The sequence below is a fragment of the Bombyx mori genome, chromosome 13 (genome assembly GCF_030269925.1).
Source record: "Bombyx mori chromosome 13, ASM3026992v2".
Taxonomy (NCBI): Eukaryota; Metazoa; Arthropoda; class Insecta; order Lepidoptera; family Bombycidae; genus Bombyx; species Bombyx mori.
Window position 1 is genome coordinate 3,575,078 of NC_085119.1, and position 18,607 is coordinate 3,593,684.

Consider the following 18,607-nt stretch of genomic DNA (forward strand, 5'->3'; position numbering starts at 1 on the left):
GATCGACCAGGCGACGACTCTTGTGCCCAGCGGCGGGCCCAGAGGTAGACTCCCGGCCCATCTGAAGGCGATCATTCGCCGGAAGAGGGGCCTGAGGAGGCTCTGGGCGACAACTCGTTGTCCCAGGATCAAGCGCGAGCTTAATGAGTTGGAAGCGGAGTTGGCGGCGAAGATTAGCTCCTTCCGGGGCTTCGCGTGGGAGGAACGGATTGAGGAGGCCCGTGAGGACCCCTCTTCTGTGTCCCTCCACCGACTTTGCCGCCAGCTCTCAAATCGGCCTGCCCCGACTTGTCCACTCGTGGACGAGAGGGGCAACCGATGCTTCTCGGCTCAGGCCCGCGCCGATGTCCTGGCCGCAATGCTGGAGCGGCAGTTCGTTCCGAATGACTCTGCACCCTCAGAGGCCGCATTCCACCAATCGGTGGAAGAGAGCGTAGCGAACCTGCTCTCCTCCCCGGTGCCTCCGTTGGGAGATGATGCTTTCATCACTCCCAGTGAATTGCGCCTCTCCATCAAGCGGATGAAGAGGCGCAAGGCGCCGGGAGAGGACGGTATTCCCTCCCTCGCATTCTTCCACTTCCCTGAAACGGTCGTGTCATACATGACACGGCTGTTCAATTCCATTCTGTCCACAGGACACTTCCCGGGAATTTGGAAATTGGGCAAGGTTATCGCCTTGCCCAAACCCGGCAAGGATAGGAGAAATCCCTCCAGTTACCGTCCGATCACCTTGCTGTCGCATGTGGGCAAGTTGTTCGAGAGGCTGCTGCTGAGAAGGGTGTCGCCGCACATCCTTCCCAGACCCGAGCAGTTCGGGTTTCGCAGCGGTCACTCGACAACGCTGCAATTGGTCCGCGTCATGCATCACTTGGCGGATCGGTCCAACGCGCGCCAGTACACGGCCGCAGTCTTTCTCGATATCGAGAAAGCCTTCGACCGTGTCTGGCATGCGGGACTGATCCACAAGCTGGTGCAGAACACGGACCTCCAGCACGCCTACGTGCGACTGCTGGGGTCGTACCTGGAGGGAAGATCCTTCTTTGTCGCGGTCGAGGGCGCCAAGTCGTCGGTGCGCCCAGTCACGGCCGGAGTTCCTCAGGGAAGCGTCCTGGCTCCATTCCTCTACGCTCTCTACACCAACGACATTCCCACGCTCGAGGGTAACCTCCAAGCGTGGGAAGTAGACGTGAAGTTGGCGCTGTTTGCCGACGACAGCGCCTACTTCTCGTCATCCAACGTCCCCTCTGCGGCCATTTTGAGGATGCAGAGGCTTTTGGACCTACTGCCCCAGTGGCTGGACCGATGGAGGGTCGCGGTCAACGTGGGGAAGACTGCGGCTATCCTCTTCGGTCCGGTCCGCACAACAGTCGTCCCGGGACAGCTCAGTCTCCGTGGCGCTAATGTCGAGTTTAGATCCAGCGTCCGGTACTTGGGGGTCGATATCGACCGGAGTTTGAGGATGACCGCCCACGCCAATAAGGCGTTGGCGGCCGCTCGCTGTGCGAGATTCCTCCTCCGGCCGGTGTTGGCCTCTAGGTTGCCGGTCAGGACTAAGCTCGGCATTTATAAGACGTATGTCCGTTCCCGTATCACGTACGCAGCTGAGGCCTGGTATCACCTCATCCCGCAGGGTATGCGGGCGAGGTTACAGGTCCAGCAAAATCTGGCTCTTCGCACGATAGTCGGAGCAGGGCGCTACGTCAGAAATGACGTAATCGCCCGGGATCTGGATGTGGAGTCGCTCGAGGAGTTCATCCGGAGGCTAGCTCGTAATCTTTACGAGCGGGCTGACGGTGGACCCCACGAGCACCTCCACAATATAGCTCCCTTGCACGCCAGACCACCTGATGGTCGGGCGCTACCAAGGGAGCTACTGGAACCCCCGGCTATGGTAAGATAGTCGGCTTAATCGGAGTGATATGGGAGTGCTCATAATGAGTGCCCCCATGGGACTGAGCTGTCCACACTCGTCATGTCCCCCCACATCGTTGGGGTGCCCCCTTATGGGGACCCATTTCCCACCCCCGTTGGGTGGACCACTCCCCCGTCTGGGGAGTGTTTAACATCGGTCCCTCTCCGCGACGGTCTTCCCCTTCTGGGGAGCCCCTAGCGGGTGAGCGCCAAACCAGTGCCGCGGCTCCCCCTCTGACTTGTAGAGGTGGGGCCGCGACATGGGGCCGGTGGCGGGCCCCACGGTTGCTGACTGTTGTCCTGGCTTATGTATATAGTAGAGTAGTTAGTTTTTAGTTAGTTTAGTTAGTTGTGTAGTTAGTTGTAAGGAAAAAAAAAAAAAAAAAAAAAAAAAAAAAAAAAAAAAAAAAAAAAAAAAAAAAAAAAAAATTATAGCGGTAAGGAAGCAGAGGACAGCAGCCGGCGCCGGGGTGTCACCGCCGCGGGCATCGAGCCGTCACCAGACTGCCCATCGTATTATATATATGTATGTATTTTTGTCGATGTGAGTGTGCCGAAGCACGCTGCGAACAGCCCTCCCCCCAATCCAGTCTTGCATCTATTTCACCCCTGCCCTATGTGGCAGGGAGCGTCTGCCCGGGTAGTGGGGTTTACCCCGAGGCCCGCTCCGTGCCCCCGTAAGGGAGTACGACGACCCCGAAGAGAGAGAGAATAGGTAGGAAAAAAAATACAAATTAAAAAGAAAAACATTTTAAGTAATAACCTACAGTATTGTTGTATTGTAACAAACATTCGGTTAGAAGGGTGGGGCAGCCGTTGTAACTATAATGAGACCTTAGAACTTGTATCTCAAGGTGTGTGGCGCATTTACGTTGTAGATGTCTATGGGTTCCAGTAACCACTTAATAACACCAGGTGGGCTGTGAGCCCGTCCACACATCTAGGCAATAAAATAAAAAAATCCAATCTCCGGCATCAGCTGTCGCAACTCTTCTGCGCACATTAAGGCCCTCCTGGATTGAAACAGCGTTTGGGATTCCACGTTTATAACTCGAACCCCTAAAATAAAATACTCTCGAATTTTGATTCCGCAAAATTTATCAAAATACAATTCAAGTTGAAAAACGTATAATGAAATTTTGATTTTGAACGTGAGCTCATCACCTACACGTCAAGGAGAAGCTGATATAGCTTCTCAAGGCTGTCAGCATAGGTAGGAAAAAAAATACTGTTAGTGATTAAGAAAATATATTAAAACAAAATCACGTTTGATTTTATTACACGATGATATTCTTCTAATGCTAGAGTCGTTTGAGAATGTGTTCGACACGTTTAATTACGAATAGTACATAATATCGTGAAAGGCTATGTCGTTTAAGGGAAATTTTTGCAAGCCTACGTGACGTGGGTAAGCCTCCTACAAGATGAACCGATGACTTATTGCGGTTCGCGGGGGTTCGCTGGATGTAGGCAACGCAGGATCGATCTTTGCGCGAGTCTTGGGGGAGACCTATGTCCAGTAGTGGACGTCTGTGGGCTAATAAAATAGACCGTTAAGCCATATAATGTTTAAAATTTGAAAAAAAAAAAACATAATATACAACTTTTTCAGCTATTTCAATGGAGTAAATTTAATTGAATTTCAATTTAAACATCGAACTGTTGATGCTTATCTACACTAATATTATAAAGAGGAAAGATATTTTGTTCGTTTGTTTTTTATTGAATAGGCTCCGAAACTACTGAACCGAGTTGAAAAATTATTTCACTGTTTGGAAGTTACACTATTCCCGAGTGACATAGGCTATATTATATAATCTATTGAAAAAAATTAGGTATCCTTACTAAAACTCCAAGGTGTAAAAAAATAACCTAAAATATTCTTTACATCGCGTGCCCTGCGAAAACTATTGATGATAGAATAAAATAATGTACTAACGACTTTGTAGAACACATTATTATTTACAAAAAGTGTCATATGTCTAACTATTATAGTTATGCCGCAATAAGGTTGTAGATGTCTATGGGCTCCAGTAACCACTTAACACTAGGTGGGCTGTGAGCTCGTCCACCCATCTAAGCAATAAAAAAAAAATAAGGGTTCTTTTGTTTTAAAAAATAAAATAACGTCATATATCGTTGAAATTTTTGTTAAAGACCCGAGCCAGAGCAGGCCGCTAGTACTAAATAAAATGCACCTTTAATTGCAAATATATATATATATATATTTTTTTTTATTGCCTTTGTAGGCGGACGAGCATACGGCCCACCTGATGGTGAGTGGTTACCGTCGCCCATGGACTTCAGCAATGCCAAGGGCAGAGCCAAGCCGCTGCCTACCGCTTAATACTCTCCACAAGCCTCGTTTGAAGAAGGACATGTCATAGCGCTCGGGAAACACCGTGGAGGGGAGCTCATTCCATAGCCGGACGGTACGTGGCAAAAAAAATGTCGCGTATTAAGCGAAATGTCGCTTATACCAAACAGTTTTTCACCCTTGATATAGTATACTCGTATTAAATATACTATAGTCGCATTATCCGACACAAGTACCTACAATAGTGCATTGACTCACTAAAGCCATTTAAAACTTGTTGTTGTTAAAATTAAAAGACTTTGAGAATACTTTAATAAATAAATTTCAGACGGAGTTGAATTAATTAATTAAATACGACAACAGCCCTTTCGAACGAAGCGTTTATTTATTTAACTATTACAATCATTTGTATCGTTCACAACTACGATTGGTTCGAACAAATCCACAGAGCAGCTGTGACGTAATTCAACGCAGCATTTAAAACAATAAATCAAGCAGATTAATTCTAAATTAGTTCCAACGGAGTACCTGTTACGCATTTAAACCGGGAATCGTATTGCATTATTAATAGCGGCCGGATTTTATTGGATTTTGCTCTTTTTCAGGGCGATTCGATAATGTACGTAATTAACAAAATTCAATGGTTGTTCAATTTAAATGCTTTTCAACGCACAGATTAAAGTGTGTGTTGTGTTTGCAAGTAGATCGTTTGAATTAAAACAGTTTCGGGTAATTCGAAACAAGCGAAAATTAAAAACCAATAAAAAAAATGTTGTCTAATTTTTATTTATTTTTTATTGCTTAGATTTGTGGACGAGCTCACAGTCCACCTGTTGTTAAGTGGTTACTGGAGCCCATAGAAATCTACAACGTAAATACGCCACCCACCTTGAGTTATATAAGTTCTAAGCTCTCAGTATAGATAAAACAGCTGCCCCCACCCTTCAAACCGAAACGCATTACTGCTTCACGGCAGAAATAGGCGGGGTGGTGGTATCTACCCATGCGGACTCACAAGAGGTCCTACCACTAGTAATTGCTGTTATATAATACTAGCGGCCCGCTCCAGCTCCGCTCGGGTCTTTAACAAAAATATCAACGATATTAGAGGTTCTTTTTTATTTTTTTTAATAAAAGAACACTTATTGCGGCATAACTATATAACTATAATAGTTAGACTTATGTTGTCGCGACACTTTTTTTAAATAATAATGTGTTCTACAAAGTTGTTGTACATTATTTTATTCTATCATCAATAGTTTTCGCAGGGCACGCGATGTAAAGAATATTTTCGGTCAATTTTTTTACACCTTGGGTTACATTATTGGAGTTTTAGTAAAGATCCCTAATTTTTCTCAAAAAAGATAATATTATGTCTATGTCACTCGGGAATAGTGTAGCTTCCAAACAGTGAAATAATTTTTCAAATCGGTTCAGTAGTTTCGGAGCCTATTCAATACAAACAAACAAACAAATCTTTCCTCTTTAAAATATTAGTATAGAGTATAGATATAATAGAGATAGTACGCATTAGCCGGATTTAAGCACTTTATCATGGTAAGCGCCGTTTGGATATTTTGTTGTTGCCCGGACTGCATAATGGGCGGATTTCAATATTTTAATATTTATAAGCAATTCGTTTGTTATTGGACGAGGTGGCTCTTTTTTTTTTTTAAATATTGTTTGCGTATATTTACCTTCCAATACGGGTTTGAATGTCTGTAACATAAGATTTTTTTTTGTACATAGTACACTTATTTATTATCTGTACTATTATCTCATAATGCAAAAATCCGGACTTGTTTTCACCAATATTTTACTTAGTTCGTAGAAAAAAACATCAAAGAATAAATGAAGCATAGATAATACACTTAATGTTAAGTCATTAGAATTTTAAGAAAAGTTCACAGATTAAACAGGTTCATAGATTACATTTTTTTGAGGCAACGGCTCCGTTTTGATTATGCCACTCATTTCAACATGTTGAAAAGCGATGACTTAATCTTGCGGTAGCGGTACTTAATCTATTTTTTGTTTTTTTTACTGCTTGTACTTTTGCTTTGCACTTAAGCAATAAAATAAAAAACTTAATCTTGCGGGCTTAGAACACATTACGAGTAAATACACAAATATATCAATTTGTTTGGTTTGATTTTTATTACGCAATGCTACATACAACCTTCACCGCGGAATCACACGTGAACGCTTGCTACGTACGCTTTTCCTTCAAAAAATTGGTAACTGCTTACTGACTTATGGTACGACCATAGCGCACAGCATTTCCATACGAGTTGAAGTGCGAGCTTACCTTCTGAAGTAGCCGAGATAAATAAAAAATTACCACATATTCTGAGTCTGAATACCTCACCACCGCTAGGCTAAATAATAATTCATTCCTCGTAAATAAACTGTTACTAAAATTGTTCACACGATAATACGTATTATCCATTAGATATATTAGGTAGTAATGAGGTTGGTTAATGCTATCAGAAAGTGATGTAGCCGAAACTAGGGCTCATTGTTCATACAAATCATACTCACTGCCGAGTAATCGGCTTAGTTCATTCCTGTAATGTAATTATTGGTTAAACAGTGTGTTCTGTGTTGCTATTTATTTATTTTTTATTTATTTATTACACTTCATGTAAAATTTACATTGGCGGACTTAATGCCTAAGGCATTCTCTACCAGTCAACCAAAGGTAGTGCAGAGTAAATAGTGGTAGGTGCAATGCTATTCCTATTCAAAGTCCCTAATTTTAAGGATAATTCAGTTGAATTGGGCTGGATTTGACGGGTTGATACACAACTGTCCCGTTTTTTTCTGAAGCAACACTTTTCCTTTTGCGTTTGAAGAGTGGAAAAGTCATATGACATTATTGCTGATATGTTTGTCTATGGGTATTCGCTCCTATAATTATGTCCCATAAGAACAGCGAAGGAATACGTTTTCTATAAACTTATGCGTTACTATGCCACCATGAATCTAATTTGATAATTTGGTATTATTATGAATCTTGAAAAATACGGTATTTGACTAATGTAAAATGGTATGGTATCAATTGCTGGTCTTTTTTTAACCTATTTTATTGCTAAGATAGGTAGACGAGCGTACGGTCCACCTGGTGTTAAGTAGTAACCAGAGCATATAGACAACTACAACGTAAATGCCGCCATCCACGTTGAGATATAAGTTCTAGGGTCTTAAGTATAGTTACAACGGCTGCCCCACCCTTCAAGCCGAAATGCATTATTGCTTCACGGCAGAAATAGGCAGGGCGGTGATACCCACCCGTGTGGACTCACAAGAAGTCTTATCATCAGTAGAAGTAGGAATGATGATTAGTAATGGGCATGAATAGTAGGCCAAGCAATTCTTGAATGGCTATTAGTAAATCCATCAACTTTGATGGATCCATTAATGAAGTCCTTCAGACTTCTTTCAGACTTCCTTCAGACTTAATTAATACTAACTACTACTTAACATATAAATATATTAGTTTTATTTCCTATTATTATCACTACGTCATGTCGACAGTTAAGCAAGCAGATGCATCTTTTGGGACCACTAAAGCTATTACGTATGTATTCCACGAAAAATTTACAATATTACTTTTCGCGCAAATGTGTTTAAGCGAGCTGGTATCATTGGATATTAAATAGGACCGTTTGATGGAGTAATTGAGATCTAACCCATTCAAACCTAGATTCAGATGTTTGTGTATACTTGAACTACCCTTTTGTTTCGATGTGCTAATTAAGGAGATCCCTTGAAGTTCGAGAGTTATATGATAATTCGATTACGAATCCATTGTAAGGGGAGAGTCCGGTTGTGGAGCGGAATTTTGGAATTCCCTCAAATTTTGATTGATATTTTGTTGTATTAGAGACCGATTCGGTGGTGTAGTACTTATGGTTTGATCACACGTACCGAGTAAACGGGCGAAACAGTAAATTTTTTCTCGGCCGAGATAGTAATGTAAGCGATACGTGTTTTGAAATTAGCAGAGACCTTAGATGGGTGGACGAGCTCACAGGCCACCTGGTGTTAAGTGGTTACTGGAGCCCATAGACATCTACAGCGTAAATGCTCCACCCACCTTCAGATATAAGTTCTAAGGTCTCAGTATAGTTACAACGGCTGCCCCACTATTCAAACCGAAACGCATTACTGCCTCACGGCAGAAATAGGCGGGGTGGTGGTACCTACCCGTGTGAACTCACGCGAGGTCCTACCACCAGTAATTACGCAAATTATAATGTTTTCGGGTTTGATTTTTATTACACGATATTATTCCTTCACTGTGGAAGTCAATCGTGAACATTCGTCAAGTACGTATTTCATTAGAAGCATTGGTACCCCGCCTGCGGGATTCGAACACCGTTGCATCGCTAGATACGAATGCAACGGACGTCTTATCCTTTAGGCCACGACGACTTCAGAAAGTGCAATAAAGCTTTGTATTAATAATGAATTTATGTAAATTACTGAATCGCTTTACCTTTGCTTTGACTTACTGGAGTTTTACTGATATTATTATAACATTTGAAGTTATACATATGTGTTTGACAATACTTTTGATCATCATGAAATAAAAAATGCAAAAACAAAAAAAACAATTATAATTCACAGCCACGCGGCGTCATCCGGAAATTCAACATCCTTTGTAACTTGGAGTCATCCGCTTCGAGCCGCGTCGAAAAACTAAAAATTCCTTTTGGTTTTAATGAAAAAAATCACGAAAGTGGAAACTGTGGCCGGCTGTCAGTTCCATTCAGGGTTTTAAAACGCAGCCCGCTGAAAACCTGACGGCCCGTCGCTTCCATGACTGCCGCGGCACAAATATTAATAAACAGAGATATTCTTTTTAAATGGAGAGGTCAATGCTCTTTTCTCCCCAAAGTTGTTTTGTTTGCAGGTTTTGTTAGAATAAATAATAGTTTAAAAAAAATAACAAAATACGCTTTTATAGAAAATCCAACTAAAAAACAGAAAATAAATTTTAATAAATTTGAATTAAGCATCGTGTAAGAAAAAATGATTTTATTGTAAAAAAGCGTATTATCAAAATAACCCTTCTACTCATACCAGTTAATAAAATATTTTAATTAAATTTAAACCTAATATAACAATATTTTTTATAACCTTCAAATATACCTTTGTTAAGTCGCACAGCGCCTTCCGTGGTGTTTATTGCACGTGTGTTGACCAAATATTTTGATCAGGCGTCTCAAGATTAGACTCAAGCTTTAAAATTTCAGTTTGTGACAATTCATTCTTGACTTTAACGTTGTTTACATTAGTCAGTTGGCATTAGGCTCCATTACGTACTATTACCATTTTAAATATTTTATCAGCATAAAATCTGTGTTGCACTAAAAAGTTCCACTATTAATTTCGTTTGTCGACCAAAAAAAAAGCTTCACAAAGGAAAGATAGCGAAAACTTTTTCGTGGAAGCGAACGAAGTACATTCTCATTAAGTTCACGTAACAACTAAGGTATTAAAAAGTGGTACTTTTTCTTTGAAACTTTAATCACCTTCTGTTCGTTATAATGTAGACTGCTCTATAAGTTTCGTGCTTTGGACTTTGTACTTGAAAAGGCGTCTATGAATTTTGTATGACAATTTTAAGTAATTGGAAGAGAAATTTCATAATGTATATTCTCTTGCTAAAATAGAATGGGATTTGAGGCGATTTTAAGTATTCTACTTTGGTGATTCGAATATATATAACTAACTACATTTTTTGAAACTAAAGCTAACGGGCATTGCATTGTACCAGAAAATAAATTCTTCAACTAATAACCCAATATAGAAAAAAAAACTTACACTTAGAAATAATAGACTTGGCAGCAATTTATTAAGTACTGAATCAATATATATTTATGGGTTGAGTTTTTTTTGGAACGAAGTTCCTTACGGCAGGCTTGGAGGGGATAGGGATTTTGCTGCGCGACCGAACTGAAAAAAATGTGATAGTAAAACCGTAAGAAAAAATCCGTGGAAAAAAGTGCGTGGAATAAAACCGTTAAATGAGACGTGCGCAGGCGCGACAGTCGCATACACAAGCGAGTAGTGTATAATACCTTTCTCTTTCTCCTTCTTTCTTTTCGTTCTATAATCCCTTCTCTCTCTATTTAGTAATTATTTTTATTTCTATGTAATTTTATGTTGTCAACCAAAAATAAAGAGATATATTTTGTTATTTTAATTGATAATTTGAATTACAATTTTTTTTATTTTACGTAATTTATTATTTCCTAAAATACTGAATTTCCTAAATACTTTCCCGTACTTAAATAAAAACGAATCAGCAAAATTTAAGAGAAAAACCAAGAAAACCTACATAAAATTGAGCACCATTTCTTTTTTTGCAAATTGTGTCGATTCTACATTAGCCGAAGGAACTTCGTTCCTACCTGGTGTCCCACGACACCACACATCTTTTTAATTTATTTATTCGGTAAACCAACAGTACTAAACAAACATAATATTATATTAAAAAAATAGGTAAAACAAAAACCGAACAAGTTTCCACCATTAAAATCTCACGTAAGTAGAAAGCGAACAAAGGAAAAAAAGAGAAATTTATAAATTTAAGTTTACAAAAAAAGTTACACAATACAAACTTAAGTACGTCCACCTCTATTTTATATTTATGCATGTGTATCTTGTGTGTCTTTATACATGTGTATCTATCTTTAAAACTTAATAATACACATCGGACCTAATTCACCTTGAAAATACACTTTACAATATTTCAAAATAGCATTTTTATATGCTATAAATGATAAATAAAATATGTCGGCATTGGGGCACTTAGTATCATAAAACCTACAAGATCTACGGACAAAAGAGTTAGAAGCATATTTCGTTTGAGCCATGGACAGTTAAAAGGTTAGAACGCGCGGAAATACGACTACATCTAAATAAAATCTTGGAAAGAAGACAACTCAAATCAATCTTATTATATATTATCTTATTTAAAAACATTTGATCCCTCAGTAGCCTACGATCGACCAGAGAGATAATTGCTGTCGGTTCTGGGAGTTGGAGCGACGATAGCGGTATAGAAGATGCTTAAAAATTTTTTTTTTTATTTTTCTAGTCGCTCAATATAAGTATTATATTGGGGATTGCAGGCGACGGAGCCATATTCTAATATAGATCGTACATAACTGTTGTATAGTCTTTACCAACTCTAAGTATGAAACCTAACATTCAATAAGCCTTATTTCGTTTTTTCCCTACCTGTGCTGATAGCGTTGAGAGGCAATTTCAGCTTCACGATAACGTGTAGGTGAGCTCACGGGGCTCAAACCTGAAGTGTTGCTAACAATGGCCCTAGCAAGAGCAGTGCTTTGCAGAATCTACCACCGGATCGGAAACGCGACCCACTGACAAGATCCGGCGAGAAACTCAGTGGGCTATGTCTATGGGTTAATTTACTAGGCCAGTCCTTTGTCGCAAGCGACGGGTTCAACGAGGACGGTGACCGGAAAAGTGGTAGTAGCAACCACCTTACAATACACCATTTTTTGTTGGCACTATTTTTTGCTTAGTATTTAAATTATCATTAAATTTCACTTTTAAAATATAATTTCCGAAATCATCTTACGCTAAGTTATTAAAAAAACCAGATCTTCATTTAAAAAAAAAAGCATTCAGTATTTGCATAATTCGAAACTGTCTTTAATGGATAATGTAATTTCCCCTTTTTGTTAAAAGCCCGGAAAACGAAACCAACAAAATTGACTTTTCATTTCTCAGAAGAAAAATAATATAAATAGGATGAAACGATTCTGCCTCCCTTCCGAAGAGGAGGGGGTGTACAAAAAAAATTCAATATTTAATTACCCACTTTTCCAGGCGAATTAATTTACTTTCAAAGTTATTCGAAAGTTGGAAGAAAGAGAATCTCCCTTTGATGTCAGCTTTTAACCTCGTGTTTGGATAAGATAATTAGTATTAATTCAGCTAAAGTGAAAATTGAGGCCTCACTGATGTTAATTAAAATTTTCAATGCGCGTCTCACAAAGAATGTTTTCGTTGTTCTTTTATTAATCTGACGGTGAAATTATCTATATTGGAATTACGAAAATATTATATATTTTGGAACAAATTTCCTGGATAACTTTTGTCCAGCGTCAGAAGATCTCCGGGTTCTAAGCAGCTACTTGACTTCAGAGATGCCATAAAATGTATGCTATCATGTACCTTGTGACAAGAGACCGAAGAATTATTTCCGCTTCGAAACCTTAAACTAGAACTTAATCTTAGGATTAGTTCGCGGCGGTTAAACAAAACGAAGATATCTTTTGGTTAGTAAATGTCATTTTCTCTGCTAGCATCATAATTTGGCTTGACTACCAAAATTCATCAATAACAAAGAAAATCAGATGATAAATAACTACGATAATCTATTTTGCTTTAAAAGTGCAGTTTCAATTTATGAATTTTCTGTTATTTTTTTGCCTCACACATTTAAAGAAATACAAGATTTTGACGAAAATATCTACAGCTGTTCAAAACTAACATACGCTAGAAAATAAAACCCGCAAAATCCTCTCTCTCAAGTTTCCAGTTTAGTTGCAGTCTCTAAGAACTGAAAAGAATGCGAACAAACAATAGAAAGAAAATTTATTATACGTCAAAATATTTTTAAGGTAACGTTTCAGACTAACACCTGGCATTGAACCATTGGGAACACCTAACCGCTGCTTGTAATCCATTAAGACGACCATTGTGTACTTTGTACAATGCGCTCATTGCAGTGTGACGTCACGGCAGGGCGGGCCCGCCGTGGGGTAATGTACCGTACGTTAATGCGAAACCTCAGGGGATTATCCTTCGAAAAATATTTATTTTAAATTCGATGGGAAAGCTGTGCTTGGCCGCGGATTTGGGCTTTTAATTTTATTGTATAATGACGCTTCGTGATTTGTTCTGTTGTATTGAAGTTTGATTTTAAAGCATTCTTTAACATTTATTTTTGTTATCCGTGGTGCTTTGTATGTAAGTGTGTACATTACTAGTTATATGTTTTTATTTCATATAATGATTGAACAGCGCGATTTTTGTTCAAATGAAGGTTTTGCTTAGGCCAATTTCCCGATGCAAATATCCGCTCTTGCATTATTTAAGCTTTTTAATTTGATTTGATTTGTTTTTGATTTTGATTTGATTTATAAAATTTAAATCGATAGAAAAATCCTGGTATTAATTTCAGTTTGTTCAATGGAATAACCTTTTTACAAATATATAATATTATAAGTTTTCCACTTTAAGCGTCAAGGATAACTGAATTCACGTCGTGGCTTCTACGGATTTCAGTAACCACTTAACTCAACATTGGCCTTGAGGTCATCAAAAAATTTAATCGATCAAGTATCCAAATCAAATTATTGCGCATCGGTTTAAATTTTTTACACGTTCAACTTATCATGAAGACCCAGATACACCGAACAATGTCTCAAGAAACAACGAAAAAAAAAACACGCTAAACCACATACGAAAGACAAGAAATAGGAAATTCCATCCACGTAACGATGGCGCATAACCATTCTGCTGGTGCGCAATATCGTGCACGATTTATGCGACGAATGTGAATATTACCTGAGCATATATCTGATACAGTTAAAGAACGTGTCCACTGTTCAATCAGGAACGTCAAAGTACCAGGTATTAGGTTCGTGTATAATTTGCTTCATCTATACTAATATATAAATCTACAGTGGTTTTTACGGATGTTCCGTTATAACTACTGAATCATGCATCCGGTTGACTTGGAACTTGGTATCCATGTAGAAAATACATGTACTTAATGGATAGGCTAATATTTATATGAGTGTTGGACTCCCTACACCAGTTGTGGGGGCGTTAGTGATGAGAATCTTTGTGGGGGTGAGAAATAATAATATTAATTTTAAATGCCCAGCGAAGCGAACGGGTACAGCTAGTAATAATATAGTACAATTTGCCCCATGGAATAAGGTGATGTGTGTTTGTTGTACTTTGATAAAGGGACATTTATTTTTGATTTTGGACCAAGCACTGATTCACCAGATTGTAATTCAGGAATTTTGGATTACATATTTAGAGCTAAATCTACTAAATAGCCCACAAACATTTTCCGACTAAGCGCCAGTTCTTCCTGAGTCTAAACTCGGAAAAAGCAAGTAGGCAGCGGTAAGATGTGCTTTAAGATCTTTCCATTATGAAAATAGTTGATATTAAGTATGTGAATTTATGGTGAAAATACTAGCGGATGAGGAATTAGTGGTTTTTTTTTTTTTTTTTTTATTTATTTTTTATTGCTTAAATGGATGGACGAGCTCACAGCCCACCTGGTGTTAAGTGGTTACTGGAGCCCATAGACATCTACAACGTAAATGCGCCACCCACCTCGAGATATAAGTTCTAAGATTACTGCTTCACCGCGGAACCGAAACGCATTACTGCTTCACGGCGGAAATAAGCGGGGTGGTGATACCTACCCGTGCGGACTCCCAAGAGGTCCTACCACCAGTGATTACGCAAATTATAATTTTGCGGGTTTAATTTTATTACACGATGTTATTCCTTCACCGTGGAAGTAAATCGTGAACATTTGTTGAGTACATATTTCATTAGAAAAATTGGTACCCGCCTGCGGGATTCGAACACCGGTGCATCGCTTCAACACGAATGCACCGGACGTCTTATCCGTTAGGCCACAACGACTTCAATCTGTTAGGCCACAATGACTGGTATCTCAAGGCAAGTCGTCTTTATGATTATTTTTTTCCGAGACGCAAGAAAAAACAGTTTCTTTATTTTTAAATAAATGTTCAGAGCCTTTGTATTATCACTGCTGTGAATTCTGGCTACTCAATTAACTGTTGTTTACAGCAAAAAAAGTTGCAAATCAATCATCAAATGTGTGTGATTAAGTCTCTATTTAGCAGTGGATTGGGCTCATTGCCGATACAGTCTTGATTTTCGTACTTTAGTGTTGGAAGATATTGAAATTTTACGTTCTCATGCTACCCCCAAACATACGATATGGGTCTTTGGGAGAGGAAAAGTTTTATTAATATCTCATAAAATCCGGCCATCATCATCATAGTCGGCTACTTTTGGCAAAGCAGTTGTGGTCATGTGGAATCCTTGTTTATTAAAACCTTGACAGCTAAGTTGAAGGCCATAGACATCAGCAGCGTAAATGCCGCCACCCACTTTGAGACTTGAGTTCTAAGTTTTAGAAATAACCGAATGAAAATATTGTTTTCTTGAATTCGCGTGCTGCTTACGTTGATGGTAGTATGACAGAAACTTTCTTTGGAGTACGAATGATTGTACCAAGTTTCATCGCAATCGGATTACTGGCTAAGAGCACACGAACAGATATACTTATATTAATATTTATTTGTTTAGATAATTCTTCTGTGAAGAAAAAGTGAAAAAGAGACTCTACATTTCAATATTTTTAATCTTATCGTATTCACGAGATCCTTGGAAACTCACTCCAAAGAAGTTGAGCGATTCTCACATCATTGTGTAGTTTGACGAAACCAGGAATATAGGACTGAATTCTGGATTTCAAAGGAAGAAATCCAGTGTGCAGGATCGTCAGTATATGAATGCATCAGATACTGTGTAACATTTTTCATTTATAAAAATTTTGGTACTAATGTTGTTTTTTGATTCAATACTTAATAAATTGCTGCCAAGTCTATTATTTCGAAGTGTAAGTTTTTTTTTTCTATAGTGGTTTATCAGTTGAATAATTTATTTTCTAGTTCGATGCAATGCCCCTTAGCTTTAGTTTAAAAAAATGTAGTTAGTTATGTTAATTCAAGAAAAAAAAATTCACTAGTCTTTGCAAGATACAATTATCAGTAGAAAAGATTTTTGACGAATCAACCAAAAGCCAATAAAATTTCATAATCTATATTTTGCTGCAAACCAATTACTGAAATATAGGATGAAACCATGATGAAACCAATAAATGGGTGTATCTATTATGATAGATGTTGAAAACGTCACGCATTCTGAAAACTTGCAATACTTAGTCATATATAATCAAATACCTTGGACATATTTCGAATGTAGATACAGCAAACATTCAAAAGCACGTAGAAACAGGAAGCATACCGGATCACCTGCTAGCACCGGACGTCACCATGTTCGTGCAATATCAAGAATTCTAGAGAAGGCACGTGGAGCGCCCGTGTATTGAATTAAAGTATATTGGAAATGGAATTAGAAAATGAATTTGGAATTATTGCGCTGGGAAAATATTTTTATTAAAACTTTAGTAGAACGTTTGATGTGACTGACGATAAATGTTGCACTTTTTGAAAACCTACCAAATGATTGGAAAATTGACGCACAATGTAGTTTCTATTTAGGGGTTGAAATAGGATTTAAAAACCAAAATGAAGCTACGTCCCCATCAAGCATGTCCAATCATTTTCAGAAGCGAAGCAAACAATTGAAATAACTTTTTCAAACGCACGAAACTATAAGTAAACAAACCTTCTGAACAATGTCAACACAGCATGGCCTCTGATTTGGACACGGTTCATGAATATTTCATATTTGTGGCATATGTGAACAGCGAACACTGAATGAATGGCATAGGTCAAACTGACCACCGAGTTAGGTATGCTAGTTGTTTCCTTAAAGTTATGACTTATGGAGGTGAAATTTCAAGTTTCATTTATAGTAAGACCAGTTCCATATTTAATTTCGCATTTTCCGGTGAAATTGCGTTTGATTCTTTTACAGATACGCATCAATATTTATCTAGAACTTGTCTAGAAGAAATGTTTCTTAGCTGAATTGGCACTACCTTTCATAATTATCTTTCCCATTTCAGTAAAATTCAATTTATTTGCTTGTGCTTGAGTTTCATTAGCTAATAAAAAACGAATTGTTGGGAGATCGATACTCATAGTACAATTTTGTGCGTCTATAATGTTTTCCAAAATCCTAGATCATAGATCATTATAATTTTGATCATATAATGCTGAATAGGAATTTGGCACGAGTTTTACGACAACGGCCTAACTTCAGCCATTAGGAGTGCTATCTTTGGTCTGAGACGGTACCTAGAATAAGACCTTAAGTCACCTTTTACGACACCCAAGGGACGTCCAATTTAAGGCTGAAAACCATACGGACATCATTTTAATTTTGATAACCTTGAAAATTCACTATTTGGGCTTCACCATTTCAGACTCTAATCAGTATGTACGCCCCGATGCATGAGTTATGGCCCAGCATCGCCCCTTGCAACTGCCTGCACAGGGTTCATAAATTCACTTCGTACGAACGCCGGTCGATTCGCGAATACCGATGAGTCCTGTTAATATAGTACAGGAGATGGATACCAGTATCGACTAAATATTTGTTTTGTTTTAATTATCACAACAGACGGCTGTTTGGACAAACCGCACAATATTGATTTCGAGTTTGAGAAAGGCTTTTGTGTGAGGCACATCGTTTGTATAACTTATTATTGACAACTGTTTTTTCTTATTTTAGTACCTATGTCGTTTATTTCTAATACATCCCTAGCATAGATGTTATACCGAAAATTATAAGGAGAATTTATAGAGACTCAAGATGAAATTTTGGCAAGATATCTGATTGAATAGTCTGGATAATACCTTTTGTGTTTACTAAAATTGTATGTAGTGTATGTAGTGTATTGATGTAAGACGCACAATGCTGTGGCGTATTCATCTAAGGCGATTTTTATCGTATTGACACGTGTTCTAAGAACAAATTGCACGTTGAAGGAATAAAATTTCGTACTAAAAGTCAAATCCGCAAAATTTCTAGATTTGCTTTGTAACTATTTTATTTTCAATTGTCTTTATAAATAGATGAGTACACGATCTGTCTTGTACGGAGTGGTCTTTGTAGCTCATGGACATCAGCAATGGTAGGAGCACAGTCAAGCTTCTATTCTGTCTATGCCTCGATTGTAGAATGCAGTACCGGCGGCTTCAAACCGAAACGTGTTTCAAGGTGAAATTGTTTCAAAGTCGGATACCTATGCGAGCTACGACGTCCTACCACTAGCAAAGCGGGTAGTTACTGAAAATTATATCATATGATTAGTTTGATGAGGTGTTTTCTCAGGTAAGTGTTGAAACACATAAGACGATTAATATTTACTATTTTTTTTCATTATTTCTGATGTTTCGTATATTTCATTAAAAAGCGATAATGAACGAAAAACTTTTCATTATTATTTATTCTTTATTTGTACACACTGTTAATATAATACAGTAATTGCGATAAGATATAAAAAAATGGCGAGCTTAACTCAACAATTGAGTTATCTACCAGCTAACCGTTCTCAAAGAAGGAAAGCTTTACATG

General features: G+C 38.4%; 1 protein-coding gene across 1 annotated transcript in view; it reads right to left on the reverse strand.

Annotated features, from left to right (window-relative positions):
• LOC134199939 (uncharacterized protein K02A2.6-like) overlaps positions 1-18,607 on the reverse strand; it is a 933,609-nt gene that overhangs the window by 62,326 nt on the left and 852,676 nt on the right. The gene's annotated exons all lie outside the window — the stretch shown is intronic.